General features: G+C 46.5%; 8 non-coding genes and 2 pseudogenes across 8 annotated transcripts; all 10 read right to left on the bottom strand.

Annotated features, from left to right (window-relative positions):
• Positions 1-2,343: 2,343 nt before the first annotated feature.
• On the bottom strand, positions 2,344-2,462 carry LOC147082825 (5S ribosomal RNA). The gene has a single exon (XR_015076029.1). It is a non-coding gene; the product is annotated as a 5S ribosomal RNA (ribosomal RNA).
• A 2,424-nt stretch (positions 2,463-4,886) lies between these two features.
• LOC147082824 (5S ribosomal RNA) lies at positions 4,887-5,005 on the bottom strand. The gene has a single exon (XR_015076028.1). It is a non-coding gene; the product is annotated as a 5S ribosomal RNA (ribosomal RNA).
• A 2,421-nt stretch (positions 5,006-7,426) lies between these two features.
• Positions 7,427-7,545, bottom strand: LOC147082823 (5S ribosomal RNA). Its single transcript, XR_015076027.1, has one exon. It is a non-coding gene; the product is annotated as a 5S ribosomal RNA (ribosomal RNA).
• A 2,415-nt stretch (positions 7,546-9,960) lies between these two features.
• Positions 9,961-10,079, bottom strand: LOC147082822 (5S ribosomal RNA; annotated as a pseudogene).
• A 2,417-nt stretch (positions 10,080-12,496) lies between these two features.
• LOC147082821 (5S ribosomal RNA) lies at positions 12,497-12,615 on the bottom strand. The gene has a single exon (XR_015076026.1). It is a non-coding gene; the product is annotated as a 5S ribosomal RNA (ribosomal RNA).
• A 2,415-nt stretch (positions 12,616-15,030) lies between these two features.
• On the bottom strand, positions 15,031-15,149 carry LOC147082820 (5S ribosomal RNA). Its single transcript, XR_015076024.1, has one exon. It is a non-coding gene; the product is annotated as a 5S ribosomal RNA (ribosomal RNA).
• A 2,415-nt stretch (positions 15,150-17,564) lies between these two features.
• On the bottom strand, positions 17,565-17,683 carry LOC147082819 (5S ribosomal RNA; annotated as a pseudogene).
• Positions 17,684-20,106: 2,423 nt separating this feature from the next.
• Positions 20,107-20,225, bottom strand: LOC147082818 (5S ribosomal RNA). The gene has a single exon (XR_015076023.1). It is a non-coding gene; the product is annotated as a 5S ribosomal RNA (ribosomal RNA).
• A 2,429-nt stretch (positions 20,226-22,654) lies between these two features.
• On the bottom strand, positions 22,655-22,773 carry LOC147082817 (5S ribosomal RNA). Its single transcript, XR_015076097.1, has one exon. It is a non-coding gene; the product is annotated as a 5S ribosomal RNA (ribosomal RNA).
• Positions 22,774-25,186: 2,413 nt separating this feature from the next.
• LOC147082816 (5S ribosomal RNA) lies at positions 25,187-25,305 on the bottom strand. Its single transcript, XR_015076116.1, has one exon. It is a non-coding gene; the product is annotated as a 5S ribosomal RNA (ribosomal RNA).
• Positions 25,306-26,155: the final 850 nt, after the last annotated feature.

Here is a 26,155-nt window from a genome sequence, read left to right as displayed (position 1 = left end):
AATTTACATTTACAAATTTTACTCCTCCCGCAACCCCCCACCCCCCCTCCACCTCTTCTTGCTGCTCTGCCTCCCACACAAACAAACTACAAGCCCAACCCTTCATTGCCTTCTATTCAAATATTACATCAAATAAACATGCTCAAACACCAAGTCTTAAGGGCTGTAGCATCTTTCAAACTGGACAAATACCCAGGCCCGCATCAAATCTATCCCACACTCTTAAGAGAAGTAAGACACCAAATAGCACAGGCTCTCACCATCATTTTACAATCCTCTCTGGCTACAGGTGTGGTGCCCGACCACTGGAGGACTGCTAACGTGCTACCGTTCTTTCAAAAGGGAGAGAGGGATAGACCGCATAATTACAGGCCAGTCAGCCTAACCTCGGTGGTGGGAAAATTATTGGAAAAAGTTCTGAGGGACAGGAGAAATCTTCATTTAGAAAGACACGGATTAATCAGGGACAGTCAGCATGGATTTCTTAACGGAAGGTCGCGTCTGACTAACGCAATTCAATTTTTCGAGGAGGTAACAAGGAGGGTCGATGAGGGTAGTGCCTTTGATGTAGTCTATATGGATTTTAGCAGGGCTTTTGATAAGGTCCCACATGCCAGATTGGTCATGAAAGTAAAAGCCCATGGGATCCAAGGCAAAGTGGCAAGTTGGATCCAAAATTGGCTCAGAGGCAGGAAACAAAGGGTAATGGTCGAAGGGTGTTTTTGTGACCGGAAGGCTGTTTCCAGTGGGGTTCCGCAGGGCTCACAGAATCACAGAAACCCCACAGTGCAGATAGAGGTCATTTCGGCCCATCGAGCCTGCAGCGACTCAGTACTGGGCCCTTTGCTTTTTCTGGTATATATCAATGATTTGGATTTGAATGTAGGAAGTATGATTAAGAAGTTTGCAGATGATACAAAAATTGGCCGTGTGGTTAATAATGAAACAGAATGCTGTAGACTGCAGGAAGATATCAATGGACTCGTCTAGTGGGCAGAACAGTGGCAAATGGAATTCAGTTGGAATACACAATAAATGGTAGGACACTGAGAAATGCAGAGGATCAGCGGGACCTTGGAGTGCATGTCCACAGATCCCTGAAGGTAGCAGGACAGGTAGATAAAGTGGTTAAGCAGGCATACGGGATACTTGCCTTTATTAGCCGAGGCGTAGAATATAAGAGCGGGGAGGTTATGCTTCAACTGTATAAAACACTAGTTAGGCCGCAGCTAGAGTGCCGCGTGCAGTTCTGGTCACCACATTACAAGAAGGATGCGATTGCACTAGAGAAGGTGCAGAGGAGATTTCCGAGGATGTTGCCTGGGCTGGGGAATTTTAGTTATGAGGAAAGATTGGATAGGCTGGGGTTGTTTTCTTTGGAACACAGGAGGCTGAGGCGAGACCTAATTGAGGTGTGTAAAATTATGAGGGGCCGAGATAGAGTGGATAGGAAGGACCTATTTCCCTTAGCAGAAGGGTCAATAATAGATTTCAAGTAATTGGTAGGAGGTTTACAGGGAATTTGAGGAGACATTTTTTCACCCAGTGAATGGTGGGGGTCTGGAATGCACTGCCTGAAAGGGTGGTAGAGGCAGAAACCCTCATCACGTTTAAAAAGTACTTGGATATGCACTTGAACTGCCGTAACCTACAAGGCTACGGACCAAGTGCTGTAAAGTGGGATTTGGGTGGATTGCTCTTTGTCGGCTGGCACGGACAAGATGGGCCGAATGGCCTCCTTCTGTGCTGTAAATTTCTATGATTCTGCCTGATCATGTGACATCTGCCCACACGACTTCTACAAATGTTATTACATTGTAGCCAGGATTGTTTAGTTTCCAATACCGCCCATTTTGAAGCCAGGTCTCCGTTATGGCTACTATTGCATAACCCCATGTGGCAACTTGCGCCTGCAACTCGTCAATCTTATTTGTAACGCTCCTCGCATTAACACACATGCATTTCAACAGCATGCTAGTTGGCTTTGCTTTTTTCCTGAATTTAACTGCTGCTCTTTCTACATTCTTCTTTGTTCTGTTGCTGTTTGTCCCTCCGAGTTTTCTATGCACCTTGTCTCTCCTCTCTGCTGCTGTGTCCTGGTGGCCCTCCGCCAGTGTGTGTATTTTGGCTATCTTATTTTCTTCTTCTGCTTATTTCGGCCCTGTGTCTGGAGCCCCTTGCATTTGTGTAGCAGCAGGAGAATGTGCAGCGAAGAAATGGTCAAAGGAAAGCGAGAGAGAGAGAGAGAGAGAGAGAGAGAGCAGCAAAAAGGATGTTGATTGATTAAGAGCAGTGTGTGCGCGTGTGTGTGCAAAACGTCGAGCAGCCTGTGGCGGCAGCAAAAGCCTACTGCACCTGGTATTCCCAGGCAGTCTCCCATCCAAGTACTAACCAGGCCTGACTCTGCTTAGCTTCCGAGATCAGACGAGATCGGGCGCATTCAGACTAGTATGGCCGTAGGCATATGCTAGCTGGCTTTCTCTTTACTTAAAGCTGTCGCCCATTTTTTTCTCTTCTACGCATTCATACAAGTATTCAACACTCAATTTACATTTACAAATTTTACTCCTCCCGCAACCCCCCACCCCCCCTCCACCTCTTCTTGCTGCTCTGCCTCCCACACAAACAAACTACAAGCCCAACCCTTCATTGCCTTCTATTCAAATATTACATCAAATAAACATGCTCAAACACCAAGTCTTAAGGGCTGTAGCATCTTTCAAACTGGACAAATACCCAGGCCCGCATCAAATCTATCCCACACTCTTAAGAGAAGTAAGACACCAAATAGCACAGGCTCTCACCATCATTTTACAATCCTCTCTGGCTACAGGTGTGGTGCCCGACCACTGGAGGACTGCTAACGTGCTACCGTTCTTTCAAAAGGGAGAGAGGGATAGACCGCATAATTACAGGCCAGTCAGCCTAACCTCGGTGGTGGGAAAATTATTGGAAAAAGTTCTGAGGGACAGGAGAAATCTTCATTTAGAAAGACACGGATTAATCAGGGACAGTCAGCATGGATTTCTTAACGGAAGGTCGTGTCTGACTAACGCAATTCAATTTTTCGAGGAGGTAACAAGGAGGGTCGATGAGGGTAGTGCCTTTGATGTAGTCTATATGGATTTTAGCAAGGCTTTAGTAAGGTCCCGCATGCCAGATTGGTCACGAAAGTAAAAGCCCATGGGATCCAAGGCAAAGTGGCAAGTTGGATCCAAAATTGGCTCAGAGGCAGGAAACAAAGGGTAATGGTCGAAGGGTGTTTTTGTGACCGGAAGGCTGTTTCCAGTGGGGTTCCGCAGGGCTCACAGAATCACAGAAACCCCACAGTGCAGATAGAGGCCATTTCGGCCCATCGAGCCTGCAGCGACTCAGTACTGGGCCCTTTGCTTTTTCTGGTATATATCAATGATTTGGATTTGAATGTAGGAAGTATGATTAAGAAGTTTGCAGATGATACAAAAATTGGCCGTGTGGTTAATAATGAAACAGAATGCTGTAGACTGCAGGAAGATATCAATGGACTCGTCTAGTGGGCAGAACAGTGGCAAATGGAATTCAGTTGGAATACACAATAAATGGTAGGACACTGAGAAATGCAGAGGATCAGCGGGACCTTGGAGTGCATGTCCACAGATCCCTGAAGGTAGCAGGACAGGTAGATAAAGTGGTTAAGCAGGCATACGGGATACTTGCCTTTATTAGCCGAGGCGTAGAATATAAGAGCGGGGAGGTTATGCTTCAACTGTATAAAACACTAGTTAGGCCGCAGCTAGAGTGCCGCGTGCAGTTCTGGTCACCACATTACAAGAAGGATGCGATTGCACTAGAGAAGGTGCAGAGGAGATTTCCGAGGATGTTGCCTGGGCTGGGGTTTTAGTTATGAGGAAAGATTGGATAGGCTGGGGTTGTTTTCTTTGGAACACAGGAGGCTGAGGCGAGACCTAATTGAGGTGTGTAAAATTATGAGGGGCCGAGATAGAGTGGATAGGAAGGACCTATTTCCCTTAGCAGAAGGGTCAATAATAGATTTCAAGTAATTGGTAGGAGGTTTACAGGGAATTTGAGGAGACATTTTTTCACCCAGTGAATGGTGGGGGTCTGGAATGCACTGCCTGAAAGGGTGGTAGAGGCAGAAACCCTCATCACGTTTAAAAAGTACTTGGATATGCACTTGAACTGCCGTAACCTACAAGGCTACGGACCAAGTGCTGTAAAGTGGGATTTGGGTGGATTGCTCTTTGTCGGCTGGCACGGACAAGATGGGCCGAATGGCCTCCTTCTGTGCTGTAAATTTCTATGATTCTGCCTGATCATGTGACATCTGCCCACACGACTTCTACAAATGTTATTACATTGTAGCCAGGATTGTTTAGTTTCCAATTCCGCCCATTTTGAAGCCAGGTCTCCGTTATGGCTACTATTGCATAACCCCATGTGGCAACTTGCGCCTGCAACTCGTCAATCTTATTTGTAACGCTCCTCGCATTAACACACATGCATTTCAACAGCATGCTAGTTGGCTTTGCTTTTTTCCTGAATTTAACTGCTGCTCTTTCTACATTCTTCTTTGTTCTGTTGCTGTTTGTCCCTCCGAGTTTTCTATGCACCTTGTCTCTCCTCTCTGCTGCTGTGTCCTGGTGGCCCTCCGCCAGTGTGTGTATTTTGGCTATCTTATTTTCTTCTTCTGCTTATTTCGGCCCTGTGTCTGGAGCCCCTTGCATTTGTGTAGCAGCAGGAGAATGTGCAGCGAAGAAATGGTCAAAGGAAAGCGAGAGAGAGAGAGAGAGAGAGAGAGAGAGAGCAGCAAAAAGGATGTTGATTGATTAAGAGCAGTGTGTGCGCGTGTGTGTGCAAAACGTCGAGCAGCCTGTGGCGGCAGCAAAAGCCTACTGCACCTGGTATTCCCAGGCAGTCTCCCATCCAAGTACTAACCAGGCCTGACTCTGCTTAGCTTCCGAGATCAGACGAGATCGGGCGCATTCAGACTAGTATGGCCGTAGGCATATGCTAGCTGGCTTTCTCTTTACTTAAAGCTGTCGCCCATTTTTTTCTCTTCTACGCATTCATACAAGTATTCAACACTCAATTTACATTTACAAATTTTACTCCTCCCGCAACCCCCCACCCCCCCTCCACCTCTTCTTGCTGCTCTGCCTCCCACACAAACAAACTACAAGCCCAACCCTTCATTGCCTTCTATTCAAATATTACATCAAATAAACATGCTCAAACACCAAGTCTTAAGGGCTGTAGCATCTTTCAAACTGGACAAATACCCAGGCCCGCATCAAATCTATCCCACACTCTTAAGAGAAGTAAGACACCAAATAGCACAGGCTCTCACCATCATTTTACAATCCTCTCTGGCTACAGGTGTGGTGCCCGACCACTGGAGGACTGCTAACGTGCTACCGTTCTTTCAAAAGGGAGAGAGGGATAGACCGCATAATTACAGGCCAGTCAGCCTAACCTCGGTGGTGGGAAAATTATTGGAAAAAGTTCTGAGGGACAGGAGAAATCTTCATTTAGAAAGACACGGATTAATCAGGGACAGTCAGCATGGATTTCTTAACGGAAGGTCGTGTCTGACTAACGCAATTCAATTTTTCGAGGAGGTAACAAGGAGGGTCGATGAGGGTAGTGCCTTTGATGTAGTCTATATGGATTTTAGCAAGGCTTTTGATAAGGTCCCGCATGCCAGATTGGTCACGAAAGTAAAAGCCCATGGGATCCAAGGCAAAGTGGCAAGTTGGATCCAAAATTGGCTCAGAGGCAGGAAACAAAGGGTAATGGTCGAAGGGTGTTTTTGTGACCGGAAGGCTGTTTCCAGTGGGGTTCCGCAGGGCTCACAGAATCACAGAAACCCCACAGTGCAGATAGAGGCCATTTCGGCCCATCGAGCCTGCAGCGACTCAGTACTGGGCCCTTTGCTTTTTCTGGTATATATCAATGATTTGGATTTGAATGTAGGAAGTATGATTAAGAAGTTTGCAGATGATACAAAAATTGGCCGTGTGGTTAATAATGAAACAGAATGCTGTAGACTGCAGGAAGATATCAATGGACTCGTCTAGTGGGCAGAACAGTGGCAAATGGAATTCAGTTGGAATACACAATAAATGGTAGGACACTGAGAAATGCAGAGGATCAGCGGGACCTTGGAGTGCATGTCCACAGATCCCTGAAGGTAGCAGGACAGGTAGATAAAGTGGTTAAGCAGGCATACGGGATACTTGCCTTTATTAGCCGAGGCGTAGAATATAAGAGCGGGGAGGTTATGCTTCAACTGTATAAAACACTAGTTAGGCCGCAGCTAGAGTGCCGCGTGCAGTTCTGGTCACCACATTACAAGAAGGATGCGATTGCACTAGAGAAGGTGCAGAGGAGATTTCCGAGGATGTTGCCTGGGCTGGGGAATTTTAGTTATGAGGAAAGATTGGATAGGCTGGGGTTGTTTTCTTTGGAACACAGGAGGCTGAGGCGAGACCTAATTGAGGTGTGTAAAATTATGAGGGGCCGAGATAGAGTGGATAGGAAGGACCTATTTCCCTTAGCAGAAGGGTCAATAATAGATTTCAAGTAATTGGTAGGAGGTTTACAGGGAATTTGAGGAGACATTTTTTCACCCAGTGAACGGTGGGGGTCTGGAATGCACTGCCTGAAAGGGTGGTAGAGGCAGAAACCCTCATCACGTTTAAAAAGTACTTGGATATGCACTTGAACTGCCGTAACCTACAAGGCTACGGACCAAGTGCTGTAAAGTGGGATTTGGGTGGATTGCTCTTTGTCGGCTGGCACGGACAAGATGGGCCGAATGGCCTCCTTCTGTGCTGTAAATTTCTATGATTCTGCCTGATCATGTGACATCTGCCCACACGACTTCTACAAATGTTATTACATTGTAGCCAGGATTGTTTAGTTTCCAATTCCGCCCATTTTGAAGCCAGGTCTCCGTTATGGCTACTATTGCATAACCCCATGTGGCAACTTGCGCCTGCAACTCGTCAATCTTATTTGTAACGCTCCTCGCATTAACACACATGCATTTCAACAGCATGCTAGTTGGCTTTGCTTTTTTCCTGAATTTAACTGCTGCTCTTTCTACATTCTTCTTTGTTCTGTTGCTGTTTGTCCCTCCGAGTTTTCTATGCACCTTGTCTCTCCTCTCTGCTGCTGTGTCCTGGTGGCCCTCCGCCAGTGTGTGTATTTTGGCTATCTTATTTTCTTCTTCTGCTTATTTCGGCCCTGTGTCTGGAGCCCCTTGCATTTGTGTAGCAGCAGGAGAATGTGCAGCGAAGAAATGGTCAAAGGAAAGCGAGAGAGAGAGAGAGAGAGAGAGAGAGAGAGAGCAGCAAAAAGGATGTTGATTGATTAAGAGCAGTGTGTGCGCGCAAAACGTCGAGCAGCCTGTGGCGGCAGCAAAAGCCTACTGCACCTGGTATTCCCAGGCAGTCTCCCATCCAAGTACTAACCAGGCCTGACTCTGCTTAGCTTCCGAGATCAGACGAGATCGGGCGCATTCAGACTAGTATGGCCGTAGGCATATGCTAGCTGGCTTTCTCTTTACTTAAAGCTGTCGCCCATTTTTTTCTCTTCTACGCATTCATACAAGTATTCAACACTCAATTTACATTTACAAATTTTACTCCTCCCGCAACCCCCCACCCCCCCTCCACCTCTTCTTGCTGCTCTGCCTCCCACACAAACAAACTACAAGCCCAACCCTTCATTGCCTTCTATTCAAATATTACATCAAATAAACATGCTCAAACACCAAGTCTTAAGGGCTGTAGCATCTTTCAAACTGGACAAATACCCAGGCCCGCATCAAATCTATCCCACACTCTTAAGAGAAGTAAGACACCAAATAGCACAGGCTCTCACCATCATTTTACAATCCTCTCTGGCTACAGGTGTGGTGCCCGACCACTGGAGGACTGCTAACGTGCTACCGTTCTTTCAAAAGGGAGAGAGGGATAGACCGCATAATTACAGGCCAGTCAGCCTAACCTCGGTGGTGGGAAAATTATTGGAAAAAGTTCTGAGGGACAGGAGAAATCTTCATTTAGAAAGACACGGATTAATCAGGGACAGTCAGCATGGATTTCTTAACGGAAGGTCGTGTCTGACTAACGCAATTCAATTTTTCGAGGAGGTAACAAGGAGGGTCGATGAGGGTAGTGCCTTTGATGTAGTCTATATGGATTTTAGCAAGGCTTTTGATAAGGTCCCACATGCCAGATTGGTCACGAAAGTAAAAGCCCATGGGATCCAAGGCAAAGTGGCAAGTTGGATCCAAAATTGGCTCAGAGGCAGGAAACAAAGGGTAATGGTCGAAGGGTGTTTTTGTGACCGGAAGGCTGTTTCCAGTGGGGTTCCGCAGGGCTCACAGAATCACAGAAACCCCACAGTGCAGATAGAGGCCATTTCGGCCCATCGAGCCTGCACCGACTCAGTACTGGGCCCTTTGCTTTTTCTGGTATATATCAATGATTTGGATTTGAATGTAGGAAGTATGATTAAGAAGTTTGCAGATGATACAAAAATTGGCCGTGTGGTTAATAATGAAACAGAATGCTGTAGACTGCAGGAAGATATCAATGGACTCGTCTAGTGGGCAGAACAGTGGCAAATGGAATTCAGTTGGAATACACAATAAATGGTAGGACACTGAGAAATGCAGAGGATCAGCGGGACCTTGGAGTGCATGTCCACAGATCCCTGAAGGTAGCAGGACAGGTAGATAAAGTGGTTAAGCAGGCATACGGGATACTTGCCTTTATTAGCCGAGGCGTAGAATATAAGAGCGGGGAGGTTATGCTTCAACTGTATAAAACACTAGTTAGGCCGCAGCTAGAGTGCCGCGTGCAGTTCTGGTCACCACATTACAAGAAGGATGCGATTGCACTAGAGAAGGTGCAGAGGAGATTTCCGAGGATGTTGCCTGGGCTGGGGAATTTTAGTTATGAGGAAAGATTGGATAGGCTGGGGTTGTTTTCTTTGGAACACAGGAGGCTGAGGCGAGACCTAATTGAGGTGTGTAAAATTATGAGGGGCCGAGATAGAGTGGATAGGAAGGACCTATTTCCCTTAGCAGAAGGGTCAATAATAGATTTCAAGTAATTGGTAGGAGGTTTACAGGGAATTTGAGGAGACATTTTTTCACCCAGTGAATGGTGGGGGTCTGGAATGCACTGCCTGAAAGGGTGGTAGAGGCAGAAACCCTCATCACGTTTAAAAAGTACTTGGATATGCACTTGAACTGCCGTAACCTACAAGGCTACGGACCAAGTGCTGTAAAGTGGGATTTGGGTGGATTGCTCTTTGTCGGCTGGCACGGACAAGATGGGCCGAATGGCCTCCTTCTGTGCTGTAAATTTCTATGATTCTGCCTGATCATGTGACATCTGCCCACACGACTTCTACAAATGTTATTACATTGTAGCCAGGATTGTTTAGTTTCCAATTCCGCCCATTTTGAAGCCAGGTCTCCGTTATGGCTACTATTGCATAACCCCATGTGGCAACTTGCGCCTGCAACTCGTCAATCTTATTTGTAACGCTCCTCGCATTAACACACATGCATTTCAACAGCATGCTAGTTGGCTTTGCTTTTTTCCTGAATTTAACTGCTGCTCTTTCTACATTCTTCTTTGTTCTGTTGCTGTTTGTCCCTCCGAGTTTTCTATGCACCTTGTCTCTCCTCTCTGCTGCTGTGTCCTGGTGGCCCTCCGCCAGTGTGTGTATTTTGGCTATCTTATTTTCTTCTTCTGCTTATTTCGGCCCTGTGTCTGGAGCCCCTTGCATTTGTGTAGCAGCAGGAGAATGTGCAGCGAAGAAATGGTCAAAGGAAAGCGAGAGAGAGAGAGAGAGAGAGAGAGAGCAGCAAAAAGGATGTTGATTGATTAAGAGCAGTGTGTGCGCGCAAAACGTCGAGCAGCCTGTGGTGGCAGCAAAAGCCTACTGCACCTGGTATTCCCAGGCAGTCTCCCATCCAAGTACTAACCAGGCCTGACTCTGCTTAGCTTCTGAGATCAGACGAGATCGGGCGCATTCAGACTAGTATGGCCGTAGGCATATGCTAGCTGGCTTTCTCTTTACTTAAAGCTGTCGCCCATTTTTTTCTCTTCTACGCATTCATACAAGTATTCAACACTCAATTTACATTTACAAATTTTACTCCTCCCGCAACCCCCCACCCCCCCTCCACCTCTTCTTGCTGCTCTGCCTCCCACACAAACAAACTACAAGCCCAACCCTTCATTGCCTTCTATTCAAATATTACATCAAATAAACATGCTCAAACACCAAGTCTTAAGGGCTGTAGCATCTTTCAAACTGGACAAATACCCAGGCCCGCATCAAATCTATCCCACACTCTTAAGAGAAGTAAGACACCAAATAGCACAGGCTCTCACCATCATTTTACAATCCTCTCTGGCTACAGGTGTGGTGCCCGACCACTGGAGGACTGCTAACGTGCTACCGTTCTTTCAAAAGGGAGAGAGGGATAGACCGCATAATTACAGGCCAGTCAGCCTAACCTCGGTGGTGTGAAAATTATTGGAAAAAGTTCTGAGGGACAGGAGAAATCTTCATTTAGAAAGACACGGATTAATCAGGGACAGTCAGCATGGATTTCTTAACGGAAGGTCGTGTCTGACTAACGCAATTCAATTTTTCGAGGAGGTAACAAGGAGGGTCGATGAGGGTAGTGCCTTTGATGTAGTCTATATGGATTTTAGCAAGGCTTTTGATAAGGTCCCACATGCCAGATTGGTCACGAAAGTAAAAGCCCATGGGATCCAAGGCAAAGTGGCAAGTTGGATCCAAAATTGGCTCAGAGGCAGGAAACAAAGGGTAATGGTCGAAGGGTGTTTTTGTGACCGGAAGGCTGTTTCCAGTGGGGTTCCGCAGGGCTCACAGAATCACAGAAACCCCACAGTGCAGATAGAGGCCATTTCGGCCCATCGAGCCTGCAGCGACTCAGTACTGGGCCCTTTGCTTTTTCTGGTATATATCAATGATTTGGATTTGAATGTAGGAAGTATGATTAAGAAGTTTGCAGATGATACAAAAATTGGCCGTGTGGTTAATAATGAAACAGAATGCTGTAGACTGCAGGAAGATATCAATGGACTCGTCTAGTGGGCAGAACAGTGGCAAATGGAATTCAGTTGGAATACACAATAAATGGTAGGACACTGAGAAATGCAGAGGATCAGCGGGACCTTGGAGTGCATGTCCACAGATCCCTGAAGGTAGCAGGACAGGTAGATAAAGTGGTTAAGCAGGCATACGGGATACTTGCCTTTATTAGCCGAGGCGTAGAATATAAGAGCGGGGAGGTTATGCTTCAACTGTATAAAACACTAGTTAGGCCGCAGCTAGAGTGCCGCGTGCAGTTCTGGTCACCACATTACAAGAAGGATGCGATTGCACTAGAGAAGGTGCAGAGGAGATTTCCGAGGATGTTGCCTGGGCTGGGGAATTTTAGTTATGAGGAAAGATTGGATAGGCTGGGGTTGTTTTCTTTGGAACACAGGAGGCTGAGGCGAGACCTAATTGAGGTGTGTAAAATTATGAGGGGCCGAGATAGAGTGGATAGGAAGGACCTATTTCCCTTAGCAGAAGGGTCAATAATAGATTTCAAGTAATTGGTAGGAGGTTTACAGGGAATTTGAGGAGACATTTTTTCACCCAGTGAATGGTGGGGGTCTGGAATGCACTGCCTGAAAGGGTGGTAGAGGCAGAAACCCTCATCACGTTTAAAAAGTACTTGGATATGCACTTGAACTGCCGTAACCTACAAGGCTACGGACCAAGTGCTGTAAAGTGGGATTTGGGTGGATTGCTCTTTGTCGGCTGGCACGGACAAGATGGGCCGAATGGCCTCCTTCTGTGCTGTAAATTTCTATGATTCTGCCTGATCATGTGACATCTGCCCACACGACTTCTACAAATGTTATTACATTGTAGCCAGGATTGTTTAGTTTCCAATTCCGCCCATTTTGAAGCCAGGTCTCCGTTATGGCTACTATTGCATAACCCCATGTGGCAACTTGCGCCTGCAACTCGTCAATCTTATTTGTAACGCTCCTCGCATTAACACACATGCATTTCAACAGCATGCTAGTTGGCTTTGCTTTTTTCCTGAATTTAACTGCTGCTCTTTCTACATTCTTCTTTGTTCTGTTGCTGTTTGTCCCTCCGAGTTTTCTATGCACCTTGTCTCTCCTCTCTGCTGCTGTGTCCTGGTGGCCCTCCGCCAGTGTGTGTATTTTGGCTATCTTATTTTCTTCTTCTGCTTATTTCGGCCCTGTGTCTGGAGCCCCTTGCATTTGTGTAGCAGCAGGAGAATGTGCAGCGAAGAAATGGTCAAAGGAAAGCGAGAGAGAGAGAGAGAGAGAGAGAGAGAGCAGCAAAAAGGATGTTGATTGATTAAGAGCAGTGTGTGCGCGCAAAACGTCGAGCAGCCTGTGGTGGCAGCAAAAGCCTACTGCACCTGGTATTCCCAGGCAGTCTCCCATCCAAGTACTAACCAGGCCTGACTCTGCTTAGCTTCCGAGATCAGACGAGATCGGGCGCATTCAGACTAGTATGGCCGTAGGCATATGCTAGCTGGCTTTCTCTTTACTTAAAGCTGTCGCCCATTTTTTTCTCTTCTACGCATTCATACAAGTATTCAACACTCAATTTACATTTACAAATTTTACTCCTCCCGCAACCCCCCACCCCCCCTCCACCTCTTCTTGCTGCTCTGCCTCCCACACAAACAAACTACAAGCCCAACCCTTCATTGCCTTCTATTCAAATATTACATCAAATAAACATGCTCAAACACCAAGTCTTAAGGGCTGTAGCATCTTTCAAACTGGACAAATACCCAGGCCCGCATCAAATCTATCCCACACTCTTAAGAGAAGTAAGACACCAAATAGCACAGGCTCTCACCATCATTTTACAATCCTCTCTGGCTACAGGTGTGGTGCCCGACCACTGGAGGACTGCTAACGTGCTACCGTTCTTTCAAAAGGGAGAGAGGGATAGACCGCATAATTACAGGCCAGTCAGCCTAACCTCGGTGGTGGGAAAATTATTGGAAAAAGTTCTGAGGGACAGGAGAAATCTTCATTTAGAAAGACACGGATTAATCAGGGACAGTCAGCATGGATTTCTTAACGGAAGGTCGTGTCTGACTAACGCAATTCAATTTTTCGAGGAGGTAACAAGGAGGGTCGATGAGGGTAGTGCCTTTGATGTAGTCTATATGGATTTTAGCAAGGCTTTTGATAAGGTCCCACATGCCAGATTGGTCACGAAAGTAAAAGCCCATGGGATCCAAGGCAAAGTGGCAAGTTGGATCCAAAATTGGCTCAGAGGCAGGAAACAAAGGGTAATGGTCGAAGGGTGTTTTTGTGACCGGAAGGCTGTTTCCAGTGGGGTTCCGCAGGGCTCACAGAATCACAGAAACCCCACAGTGCAGATAGAGGCCATTTCGGCCCATCGAGCCTGCAGCGACTCAGTACTGGGCCCTTTGCTTTTTCTGGTATATATCAATGATTTGGATTTGAATGTAGGAAGTATGATTAAGAAGTTTGCAGATGATACAAAAATTGGCCGTGTGGTTAATAATGAAACAGAATGCTGTAGACTGCAGGAAGATATCAATGGACTCGTCTAGTGGGCAGAACAGTGGCAAATGGAATTCAGTTGGAATACACAATAAATGGTAGGACACTGAGAAATGCAGAGGATCAGCGGGACCTTGGAGTGCATGTCCACAGATCCCTGAAGGTAGCAGGACAGGTAGATAAAGTGGTTAAGCAGGCATACGGGATACTTGCCTTTATTAGCCGAGGCGTAGAATATAAGAGCGGGGAGGTTATGCTTCAACTGTATAAAACACTAGTTAGGCCGCAGCTAGAGTGCCGCGTGCAGTTCTGGTCACCACATTACAAGAAGGATGCGATTGCACTAGAGAAGGTGCAGAGGAGATTTCCGAGGATGTTGCCTGGGCTGGGGAATTTTAGTTATGAGGAAAGATTGGATAGGCTGGGGTTGTTTTCTTTGGAACACAGGAGGCTGAGGCGAGACCTAATTGAGGTGTGTAAAATTATGAGGGGCCGAGATAGAGTGGATAGGAAGGACCTATTTCCCTTAGCAGAAGGGTCAATAATAGATTTCAAGTAATTGGTAGGAGGTTTACAGGGAATTTGAGGAGACATTTTTTCACCCAGTGAATGGTGGGGGTCTGGAATGCACTGCCTGAAAGGGTGGTAGAGGCAGAAACCCTCATCACGTTTAAAAAGTACTTGGATATGCACTTGAACTGCCGTAACCTACAAGGCTACGGACCAAGTGCTGTAAAGTGGGATTTGGGTGGATTGCTCTTTGTCGGCTGGCACGGACAAGATGGGCCGAATGGCCTCCTTCTGTGCTGTAAATTTCTATGATTCTGCCTGATCATGTGACATCTGCCCACACGACTTCTACAAATGTTATTACATTGTAGCCAGGATTGTTTAGTTTCCAATTCCGCCCATTTTGAAGCCAGGTCTCCGTTATGGCTACTATTGCATAACCCCATGTGGCAACTTGCGCCTGCAACTCGTCAATCTTATTTGTAACGCTCCTCGCATTAACACACATGCATTTCAACAGCATGCTAGTTGGCTTTGCTTTTTTCCTGAATTTAACTGCTGCTCTTTCTACATTCTTCTTTGTTCTGTTGCTGTTTGTCCCTCCGAGTTTTCTATGCACCTTGTCTCTCCTCTCTGCTGCTGTGTCCTGGTGGCCCTCCGCCAGTGTGTGTATTTTGGCTATCTTATTTTCTTCTTCTGCTTATTTCGGCCCTGTGTCTGGAGCCCCTTGCATTTGTGTAGCAGCAGGAGAATGTGCAGCGAAGAAATGGTCAAAGGAAAGCGAGAGAGAGAGAGAGAGAGAGAGAGAGCAGCAAAAAGGATGTTGATTGATTAAGAGCAGTGTGTGCGCGCAAAACGTTGAGCAGCCTGTGGTGGCAGCAAAAGCCTACTGCACCTGGTATTCCCAGGCAGTCTCCCATCCAAGTACTAACCAGGCCTGACTCTGCTTAGCTTCCGAGATCAGACGAGATCGGGCGCATTCAGACTAGTATGGCCGTAGGCATATGCTAGCTGGCTTTCTCTTTACTTAAAGCTGTCGCCCATTTTTTTCTCTTCTACGCATTCATACAAGTATTCAACACTCAATTTACATTTACAAATTTTACTCCTCCCGCAACCCCCCACCCCCCCTCCACCTCTTCTTGCTGCTCTGCCTCCCACACAAACAAACTACAAGCCCAACCCTTCATTGCCTTCTATTCAAATATTACATCAAATAAACATGCTCAAACACCAAGTCTTAAGGGCTGTAGCATCTTTCAAACTGGACAAATACCCAGGCCCGCATCAAATCTATCCCACACTCTTAAGAGAAGTAAGACACCAAATAGCACAGGCTCTCACCATCATTTTACAATCCTCTCTGGCTACAGGTGTGGTGCCCGACCACTGGAGGACTGCTAACGTGCTACCGTTCTTTCAAAAGGGAGAGAGGGATAGACCGCATAATTACAGGCCAGTCAGCCTAACCTCGGTGGTGTGAAAATTATTGGAAAAAGTTCTGAGGGACAGGAGAAATCTTCATTTAGAAAGACACGGATTAATCAGGGACAGTCAGCATGGATTTCTTAACGGAAGGTCGTGTCTGACTAACGCAATTCAATTTTTCGAGGAGGTAACAAGGAGGGTCGATGAGGGTAGTGCCTTTGATGTAGTCTATATGGATTTTAGCAAGGCTTTTGATAAGGTCCCACATGCCAGATTGGTCACGAAAGTAAAAGCCCATGGGATCCAAGGCAAAGTGGCAAGTTGGATCCAAAATTGGCTCAGAGGCAGGAAACAAAGGGTAATGGTCGAAGGGTGTTTTTGTGACCGGAAGGCTGTTTCCAGTGGGGTTCCGCAGGGCTCACAGAATCACAGAAACCCCACAGTGCAGATAGAGGCCATTTCGGCCCATCGAGCCTGCAGCGACTCAGTACTGGGCCCTTTGCTTTTTCTGGTATATATCAATGATTTGGATTTGAATGTAGGAAGTATGATTAAGAAGTTTGCAGATGATACAAAAATTGGCCGTGTGGTTAATAATGAAACAGAATGCTGTAGACTGCAGGAAGATATCAATGGACTCGTCTAGTGGGCAGAACAGTGGCAAATGGAATTCAGTTGGAATACACAATAAATGGTAGGACACTGAGAAATGCAGAGGATCAGCGGGACCTTGGAGTGCATGTCCACAGATCCCTGAAGGTAGCAGGACAGGTAGATAAAGTGGTTAAGCAGGCATACGGGATACTTGCCTTTATTAGCCGAGGCGTAGAATATAAGAGCGGGGAGGTTATGCTTCAACTGTATAAAACACTAGTTAGGCCGCAGCTAGAGTGCCGCGTGCAGTTCTGGTCACCACATTACAAGAAGGATGCGATTGCACTAGAGAAGGTGCAGAGGAGATTTCCGAGGATGTTGCCTGGGCTGGGGAATTTTAGTTATGAGGAAAGATTGGATAGGCTGGGGTTGTTTTCTTTGGAACACAGGAGGCTGAGGCGAGACCTAATTGAGGTGTGTAAAATTATGAGGGGCCGAGATAGAGTGGATAGGAAGGACCTATTTCCCTTAGCAGAAGGGTCAATAATAGATTTCAAGTAATTGGTAGGAGGTTTACAGGGAATTTGAGGAGACATTTTTTCACCCAGTGAATGGTGGGGGTCTGGAATGCACTGCCTGAAAGGGTGGTAGAGGCAGAAACCCTCATCACGTTTAAAAAGTACTTGGATATGCACTTGAACTGCCGTAACCTACAAGGCTACGGACCAAGTGCTGTAAAGTGGGATTTGGGTGGATTGCTCTTTGTCGGCTGGCACGGACAAGATGGGCCGAATGGCCTCCTTCTGTGCTGTAAATTTCTATGATTCTGCCTGATCATGTGACATCTGCCCACACGACTTCTACAAATGTTATTACATTGTAGCCAGGATTGTTTAGTTTCCAATTCCGCCCATTTTGAAGCCAGGTCTCCGTTATGGCTACTATTGCATAACCCCATGTGGCAACTTGCGCCTGCAACTCGTCAATCTTATTTGTAACGCTCCTCGCATTAACACACATGCATTTCAACAGCATGCTAGTTGGCTTTGCTTTTTTCCTGAATTTAACTGCTGCTCTTTCTACATTCTTCTTTGTTCTGTTGCTGTTTGTCCCTCCGAGTTTTCTATGCACCTTGTCTCTCCTCTCTGCTGCTGTGTCCTGGTGGCCCTCCGCCAGTGTGTGTATTTTGGCTATCTTATTTTCTTCTTCTGCTTATTTCGGCCCTGTGTCTGGAGCCCCTTGCATTTGTGTAGCAGCAGGAGAATGTGCAGCGAAGAAATGGTCAAAGGAAAGCGAGAGAGAGAGAGAGAGAGAGCAGCAAAAAGGATGTTGATTGATTAAGAGCAGTGTGTGCGCGTGTGTGCAAAACGTCGAGCAGCCTGTGGCGGCAGCAAAAGCCTACTGCACCTGGTATTCCCAGGCAGTCTGCCATCCAAGTACTAACCAGGCCTGACTCTGCTTAGCTTCCGAGATCAGACGAGATCGGGCGCATTCAGACTAGTATGGCCGTAGGCATATGCTAGCTGGCTTTCTCTTTACTTAAAGCTGTCGCCCATTTTTTTCTCTTCTACGCATTCATACAAGTATTCAACACTCAATTTACATTTACAAATTTTACTCCTCCCGCAACCCCCCACCCCCCCTCCACCTCTTCTTGCTGCTCTGCCTCCCACACAAACAAACTACAAGCCCAACCCTTCATTGCCTTCTATTCAAATATTACATCAAATAAACATGCTCAAACACCAAGTCTTAAGGGCTGTAGCATCTTTCAAACTGGACAAATACCCAGGCCCGCATCAAATCTATCCCACACTCTTAAGAGAAGTAAGACACCAAATAGCACAGGCTCTCACCATCATTTTACAATCCTCTCTGGCTACAGGTGTGGTGCCCGACCACTGGAGGACTGCTAACGTGCTACCGTTCTTTCAAAAGGGAGAGAGGGATAGACCGCATAATTACAGGCCAGTCAGCCTAACCTCGGTGGTGGGAAAATTATTGGAAAAAGTTCTGAGGGACAGGAGAAATCTTCATTTAGAAAGACACGGATTAATCAGGGACAGTCAGCATGGATTTCTTAACGGAAGGTCGTGTCTGACTAACGCAATTCAATTTTTCGAGGAGGTAACAAGGAGGGTCGATGAGGGTAGTGCCTTTGATGTAGTCTATATGGATTTTAGCAAGGCTTTTGATAAGGTCCCGCATGCCAGATTGGTCACGAAAGTAAAAGCCCATGGGATCCAAGGCAAAGTGGCAAGTTGGATCCAAAATTGGCTCAGAGGCAGGAAACAAAGGGTAATGGTCGAAGGGTGTTTTTGTGACCGGAAGGCTGTTTCCAGTGGGGTTCCGCAGGGCTCACAGAATCACAGAAACCCCACAGTGCAGATAGAGGCCATTTCGGCCCATCGAGCCTGCAGCGACTCAGTACTGGGCCCTTTGCTTTTTCTGGTATATATCAATGATTTGGATTTGAATGTAGGAAGTATGATTAAGAAGTTTGCAGATGATACAAAAATTGGCCGTGTGGTTAATAATGAAACAGAATGCTGTAGACTGCAGGAAGATATCAATGGACTCGTCTAGTGGGCAGAACAGTGGCAAATGGAATTCAGTTGGAATACACAATAAATGGTAGGACACTGAGAAATGCAGAGGATCAGCGGGACCTTGGAGTGCATGTCCACAGATCCCTGAAGGTAGCAGGACAGGTAGATAAAGTGGTTAAGCAGGCATACGGGATACTTGCCTTTATTAGCCGAGGCGTAGAATATAAGAGCGGGGAGGTTATGCTTCAACTGTATAAAACACTAGTTAGGCCGCAGCTAGAGTGCCGCGTGCAGTTCTGGTCACCACATTACAAGAAGGATGCGATTGCACTAGAGAAGGTGCAGAGGAGATTTCCGAGGATGTTGCCTGGGCTGGGGAATTTTAGTTATGAGGAAAGATTGGATAGGCTGGGGTTGTTTTCTTTGGAACACAGGAGGCTGAGGCGAGACCTAATTGAGGTGTGTAAAATTATGAGGGGCCGAGATAGAGTGGATAGGAAGGACCTATTTCCCTTAGCAGAAGGGTCAATAATAGATTTCAAGTAATTGGTAGGAGGTTTACAGGGAATTTGAGGAGACATTTTTTCACCCAGTGAATGGTGGGGGTCTGGAATGCACTGCCTGAAAGGGTGGTAGAGGCAGAAACCCTCATCACGTTTAAAAAGTACTTGGATATGCACTTGAACTGCCGTAACCTACAAGGCTACGGACCAAGTGCTGTAAAGTGGGATTTGGGTGGATTGCTCTTTGTCGGCTGGCACGGACAAGATGGGCCGAATGGCCTCCTTCTGTGCTGTAAATTTCTATGATTCTGCCTGATCATGTGACATCTGCCCACACGACTTCTACAAATGTTATTACATTGTAGCCAGGATTGTTTAGTTTCCAATTCCGCCCATTTTGAAGCCAGGTCTCCGTTATGGCTACTATTGCATAACCCCATGTGGCAACTTGCGCCTGCAACTCGTCAATCTTATTTGTAACGCTCCTCGCATTAACACACATGCATTTCAACAGCATGCTAGTTGGCTTTGCTTTTTTCCTGAATTTAACTGCTGCTCTTTCTACATTCTTCTTTGTTCTGTTGCTGTTTGTCCCTCCGAGTTTTCTATGCACCTTGTCTCTCCTCTCTGCTGCTGTGTCCTGGTGGCCCTCCGCCAGTGTGTGTATTTTGGCTATCTTATTTTCTTCTTCTGCTTATTTCGGCCCTGTGTCTGGAGCCTCTTGCATTTGTGTAGCAGCAGGAGAATGTGCAGCGAAGAAATGGTCAAAGGAAAGCGAGAGAGAGAGAGAGAGAGAGAGAGAGCAGCAAAAAGGATGTTGATTGATTAAGAGCAGTGTGTGCGCGTGTGTGTGCAAAACGTTGAGCAGCCTGTGGCGGCAGCAAAAGCCTACTGCACCTGGTATTCCCAGGCAGTCTCCCATCCAAGTACTAACCAGGCCTGACTCTGCTTAGCTTCCGAGATCAGACGAGATCGGGCGCATTCAGACTAGTATGGCCGTAGGCATATGCTAGCTGGCTTTCTCTTTACTTAAAGCTGTCGCCCATTTTTTTCTCTTCTACGCATTCATACAAGTATTCAACACTCAATTTACATTTACAAATTTTACTCCTCCCGCAACCCCCCACCCCCCCTCCACCTCTTCTTGCTGCTCTGCCTCCCACACAAACAAACTACAAGCCCAACCCTTCATTGCCTTCTATTCAAATATTACATCAAATAAACATGCTCAAACACCAAGTCTTAAGGGCTGTAGCATCTTTCAAACTGGACAAATACCCAGGCCCGCATCAAATCTATCCCACACTCTTAAGAGAAGTAAGACACCAAATAGCACAGGCTCTCACCATCATTTTACAATCCTCTCTGGCTACAGGTGTGGTGCCCGACCACTGGAGGACTGCTAACGTGCTACCGTTCTTTCAAAAGGGAGAGAGGGATAGACCGCATAATTACAGGCCAGTCAGCCTAACCTCGGTGGTGTGAAAATTATTGGAAAAAGTTCTGAGGGACAGGAGAAATCTTCATTTAGAAAGACACGGATTAATCAGGGACAGTCAGCATGGATTTCTTAACGGAAGGTCGTGTCTGACTAACGCAATTCAATTTTTCGAGGAGGTAACAAGGAGGGTCGATGAGGGTAGTGCCTTTGATGTAGTCTATATGGATTTTAGCAAGGCTTTTGATAAGGTCCCGCATGCCAGATTGGTCACGAAAGTAAAAGCCCATGGGATCCAAGGCAAAGTGGCAAGTTGGATCCAAAATTGGCTCAGAGGCAGGAAACAAAGGGTAATGGTCGAAGGGTGTTTTTGTGACCGGAAGGCTGTTTCCAGTGGGGTTCCGCAGGGCTCACAGAATCACAGAAACCCCACAGTGCAGATAGAGGCCATTTCGGCCCATCGAGCCTGCAGCGACTCAGTACTGGGCCCTTTGCTTTTTCTGGTATATATCAATGATTTGGATTTGAATGTAGGAAGTATGATTAAGAAGTTTGCAGATGATACAAAAATTGGCCGTGTGGTTAATAATGAAACAGAATGCTGTAGACTGCAGGAAGATATCAATGGACTCGTCTAGTGGGCAGAACAGTGGCAAATGGAATTCAGTTGGAATACACAATAAATGGTAGGACACTGAGAAATGCAGAGGATCAGCGGGACCTTGGAGTGCATGTCCACAGATCCCTGAAGGTAGCAGGACAGGTAGATAAAGTGGTTAAGCAGGCATACGGGATACTTGCCTTTATTAGCCGAGGCGTAGAATATAAGAGCGGGGAGGTTATGCTTCAACTGTATAAAACACTAGTTAGGCCGCAGCTAGAGTGCCGCGTGCAGTTCTGGTCACCACATTACAAGAAGGATGCGATTGCACTAGAGAAGGTGCAGAGGAGATTTCCGAGGATGTTGCCTGGGCTGGGGAATTTTAGTTATGAGGAAAGATTGGATAGGCTGGGGTTGTTTTCTTTGGAACACAGGAGGCTGAGGCGAGACCTAATTGAGGTGTGTAAAATTATGAGGGGCCGAGATAGAGTGGATAGGAAGGACCTATTTCCCTTAGCAGAAGGGTCAATAATAGATTTCAAGTAATTGGTAGGAGGTTTACAGGGAATTTGAGGAGACATTTTTTCACCCAGTGAATGGTGGGGGTCTGGAATGCACTGCCTGAAAGGGTGGTAGAGGCAGAAACCCTCATCACGTTTAAAAAGTACTTGGATATGCACTTGAACTGCCGTAACCTACAAGGCTACGGACCAAGTGCTGTAAAGTGGGATTTGGGTGGATTGCTCTTTGTCGGCTGGCACGGACAAGATGGGCCGAATGGCCTCCTTCTGTGCTGTAAATTTCTATGATTCTGCCTGATCATGTGACATCTGCCCACACGACTTCTACAAATGTTATTACATTGTAGCCAGGATTGTTTAGTTTCCAATTCCGCCCATTTTGAAGCCAGGTCTCCGTTATGGCTACTATTGCATAACCCCATGTGGCAACTTGCGCCTGCAACTCGTCAATCTTATTTGTAACGCTCCTCGCATTAACACACATGCATTTCAACAGCATGCTAGTTGGCTTTGCTTTTTTCCTGAATTTAACTGCTGCTCTTTCTACATTCTTCTTTGTTCTGTTGCTGTTTGTCCCTCCGAGTTTTCTATGCACCTTGTCTCTCCTCTCTGCTGCTGTGTCCTGGTGGCCCTCCGCCAGTGTGTGTATTTTGGCTATCTTATTTTCTTCTTCTGCTTATTTCGGCCCTGTGTCTGGAGCCCCTTGCATTTGTGTAGCAGCAGGAGAATGTGCAGCGAAGAAATGGTCAAAGGAAAGCGAGAGAGAGAGAGAGAGAGAGAGAGAGAGAGAGCAGCAAAAAGGATGTTGATTGATTAAGAGCAGTGTGTGCGCGTGTGTGTGCAAAACGTTGAGCAGCCTGTGGCGGCAGCAAAAGCCTACTGCACCTGGTATTCCCAGGCAGTCGCCCATCCAAGTACTAACCAGGCCTGACTCTGCTTAGCTTCCGAGATCAGACGAGATCGGGCGCATTCAGACTAGTATGGCCGTAGGCATATGCTAGCTGGCTTTCTCTTTACTTAAAGCTGTCGCCCATTTTTTTCTCTTCTACGCATTCATACAAGTATTCAACACTCAATTTACATTTACAAATTTTACTCCTCCCGCAACCCCCCACCCCCCCTCCACCTCTTCTTGCTGCTCTGCCTCCCACACAAACAAACTACAAGCCCAACCCTTCATTGCCTTCTATTCAAATATTACATCAAATAAACATGCTCAAACACCAAGTCTTAAGGGCTGTAGCATCTTTCAAACTGGACAAATACCCAGGCCCGCATCAAATCTATCCCACACTCTTAAGAGAAGTAAGACACCAAATAGCACAGGCTCTCACCATCATTTTACAATCCTCTCTGGCTACAGGTGTGGTGCCCGACCACTGGAGGACTGCTAACGTGCTACCGTTCTTTCAAAAGGGAGAGAGGGATAGACCGCATAATTACAGGCCAGTCAGCCTAACCTCGGTGGTGGGAAAATTATTGGAAAAAGTTCTGAGGGACAGGAGAAATCTTCATTTAGAAAGACACGGATTAATCAGGGACAGTCAGCATGGATTTCTTAACGGAAGGTCGTGTCTGACTAACGCAATTCAATTTTTCGAGGAGGTAACAAGGAGGGTCGATGAGGGTAGTGCCTTTGATGTAGTCTATATGGATTTTAGCAAGGCTTTTGATAAGGTCCCGCATGCCAGATTGGTCACGAAAGTAAAAGCCCATGGGATCCAAGGCAAAGTGGCAAGTTGGATCCAAAATTGGCTCAGAGGCAGGAAACAAAGGGTAATGGTCGAAGGGTGTTTTTGTGACCGGAAGGCTGTTTCCAGTGGGGTTCCGCAGGGCTCACAGAATCACAGAAACCCCACAGTGCAGATAGAGGCCATTTCGGCCCATCGAGCCTGCACCGACTCAGTACTGGGCCCTTTGCTTTTTCTGGTATATATCAATGATTTGGATTTGAATGTAGGAAGTATGATTAAGAAGTTTGCAGATGATACAAAAATTGGCCGTGTGGTTAATAATGAAACAGAATGCTGTAGACTGCAGGAAGATATCAATGGACTCGTCTAGTGGGCAGAACAGTGGCAAATGGAATTCAGTTGGAATACACAATAAATGGTAGGACACTGAGAAATGCAGAGGATCAGCGGGACCTTGGAGTGCATGTCCACAGATCCCTGAAGGTAGCAGGACAGGTAGATAAAGTGGTTAAGCAGGCATACGGGATACTTGCCTTTATTAGCCGAGGCGTAGAATATAAGAGCGGGGAGGTTATGCTTCAACTGTATAAAACACTAGTTAGGCCGCAGCTAGAGTGCCGCGTGCAGTTCTGGTCACCACATTACAAGAAGGATGCGATTGCACTAGAGAAGGTGCAGAGGAGATTTCCGAGGATGTTGCCTGGGCTGGGGAATTTTAGTTATGAGGAAAGATTGGATAGGCTGGGGTTGTTTTCTTTGGAACACAGGAGGCTGAGGCGAGACCTAATTGAGGTGTGTAAAATTATGAGGGGCCGAGATAGAGTGGATAGGAAGGACCTATTTCCCTTAGCAGAAGGGTCAATAATAGATTTCAAGTAATTGGTAGGAGGTTTACAGGGAATTTGAGGAGACATTTTTTCACCCAGTGAATGGTGGGGGTCTGGAATGCACTGCCTGAAAGGGTGGTAGAGGCAGAAACCCTCATCACGTTTAAAAAGTACTTGGATATGCACTTGAACTGCCGTAACCTACAAGGCTACGGACCAAGTGCTGTAAAGTGGGATTTGGGTGGATTGCTCTTTGTCGGCTGGCACGGACAAGATGGGCCGAATGGCCTCCTTCTGTGCTGTAAATTTCTATGATTCTGCCTGATCATGTGACATCTGCCCACATGACTTCTACAAATGTTATTACATTGTAGCCAGGATTGTTTAGTTTCCAATTCTGCCCATTTTGAAGCCAGGTCTCCGTTATAGCTACTATTGCATAACCCCATGTGGCAACTTGCGCCTGCAACTCGTCAATCTTATTTGTAACACACCTCGCATTAACACACATGCATTTCAACAGCATGCTAGTTGGCTTTGCTTTTTTCCTGAATTTAACTGCTGCTCTTTCTACATTCTTCTTTGTTCTGTTGCTGTTTGTCCCTCCGAGTTTTCTATGCACCTTGTCTCTCCTCTCTGCTGCTGTGTCCTGGTGGCCCTCCGCCAGTGTGTGTATTTTGGCTATCTTATTTTCTTCTTCTGCTTATTTCGGCCCTGTGTCTGGAGCCCCTTGCATTTGTGTAGCAGCAGGAGAATGTGCAGCGAAGAAATGGTCAAAGGAAAGCGAGAGAGAGAGAGAGAGCAGCAAAAAGGATGTTGATTGATTAAGAGCAGTGTGTGCGCGTGTGTGTGCAAAACGTTGAGCAGCCTGTGGCGGCAGCAAAAGCCTACTGCACCTGGTGTTCCCAGGCAGTCTCCCATCCAAGTACTAACCAGGCCTGACTCTGCTTAGCTTCCGAGATCAGACGAGATCGGGCGTATTCAGACTAGTATGGCCGTAGGCATATGCTAGCTGGCTTTCTCTTTACTTAAAGCTGTCGCCCATTTTTTTCTCTTCTTCGACACATTCATACAAGTATTCAACACTCAATTTACATTTACAAGTTTTACTCCTCCCGCAACCCCCCCACCCCCCCTCCACCTCTTCTTGCTGCTCTGCCTCCCACACAAACAAACTACAAGCCCAACCCTTCATTGCCTTCTATTCAAATATTACATCAAATAAACATGCTCAAACACCAAGTCTTAAGGGCTGTAGCATCTTTCAAACTGGACAAATACCCAGGCCCGCATCAAATCTATCCCACACTCTTAAGAGAAGTAAGACACCAAATAGCACAGGCTCTCACCATCATTTTACAATCCTCTCTGGCTACAGGTGTGGTGCCCGACCACTGGAGGACTGCTAACGTGCTACCGTTCTTTCAAAAGGGAGAGAGGGATAGACCGCATAATTACAGGCCAGTCAGCCTAACCTCGGTGGTGGGAAAATTATTGGAAAAAGTTCTGAGGGACAGGAGAAATCTTCATTTAGAAAGACACGGATTAATCAGGGACAGTCAGCATGGATTTCTTAACGGAAGGTCGTGTCTGACTAACGCAATTCAATTTTTCGAGGAGGTAACAAGGAGGGTCGGTGAGGGTAGTGCCTTTCATGTAGTCTATATGGATTTTAGCAAGGCTTTTGATAAGGTCCCGCATGCCAGATTGGTCACGAAAGTAAAAGCCCATGGGATCCAAGGCAAAGTGGCAAGTTGGATCCAAAATTGGCTCAGAGGCAGGAAACAAAGGGTAATGGTCGAAGGGTGTTTTTGTGACCGGAAGGCTGTTTCCAGTGGGGTTCCGCAGGGCTC

This window comes from Somniosus microcephalus, unplaced genomic scaffold (assembly GCF_052327205.1).
Source record: "Somniosus microcephalus isolate GS21.2 unplaced genomic scaffold, FLI_Smic_1.0 scaffold110, whole genome shotgun sequence".
Taxonomy (NCBI): domain Eukaryota; kingdom Metazoa; phylum Chordata; class Chondrichthyes; order Squaliformes; family Somniosidae; genus Somniosus; species Somniosus microcephalus.
The sequence above is the reverse complement of the archived record's forward strand: the minus strand, read 5'-3'. Positions and strand labels throughout refer to the sequence as shown.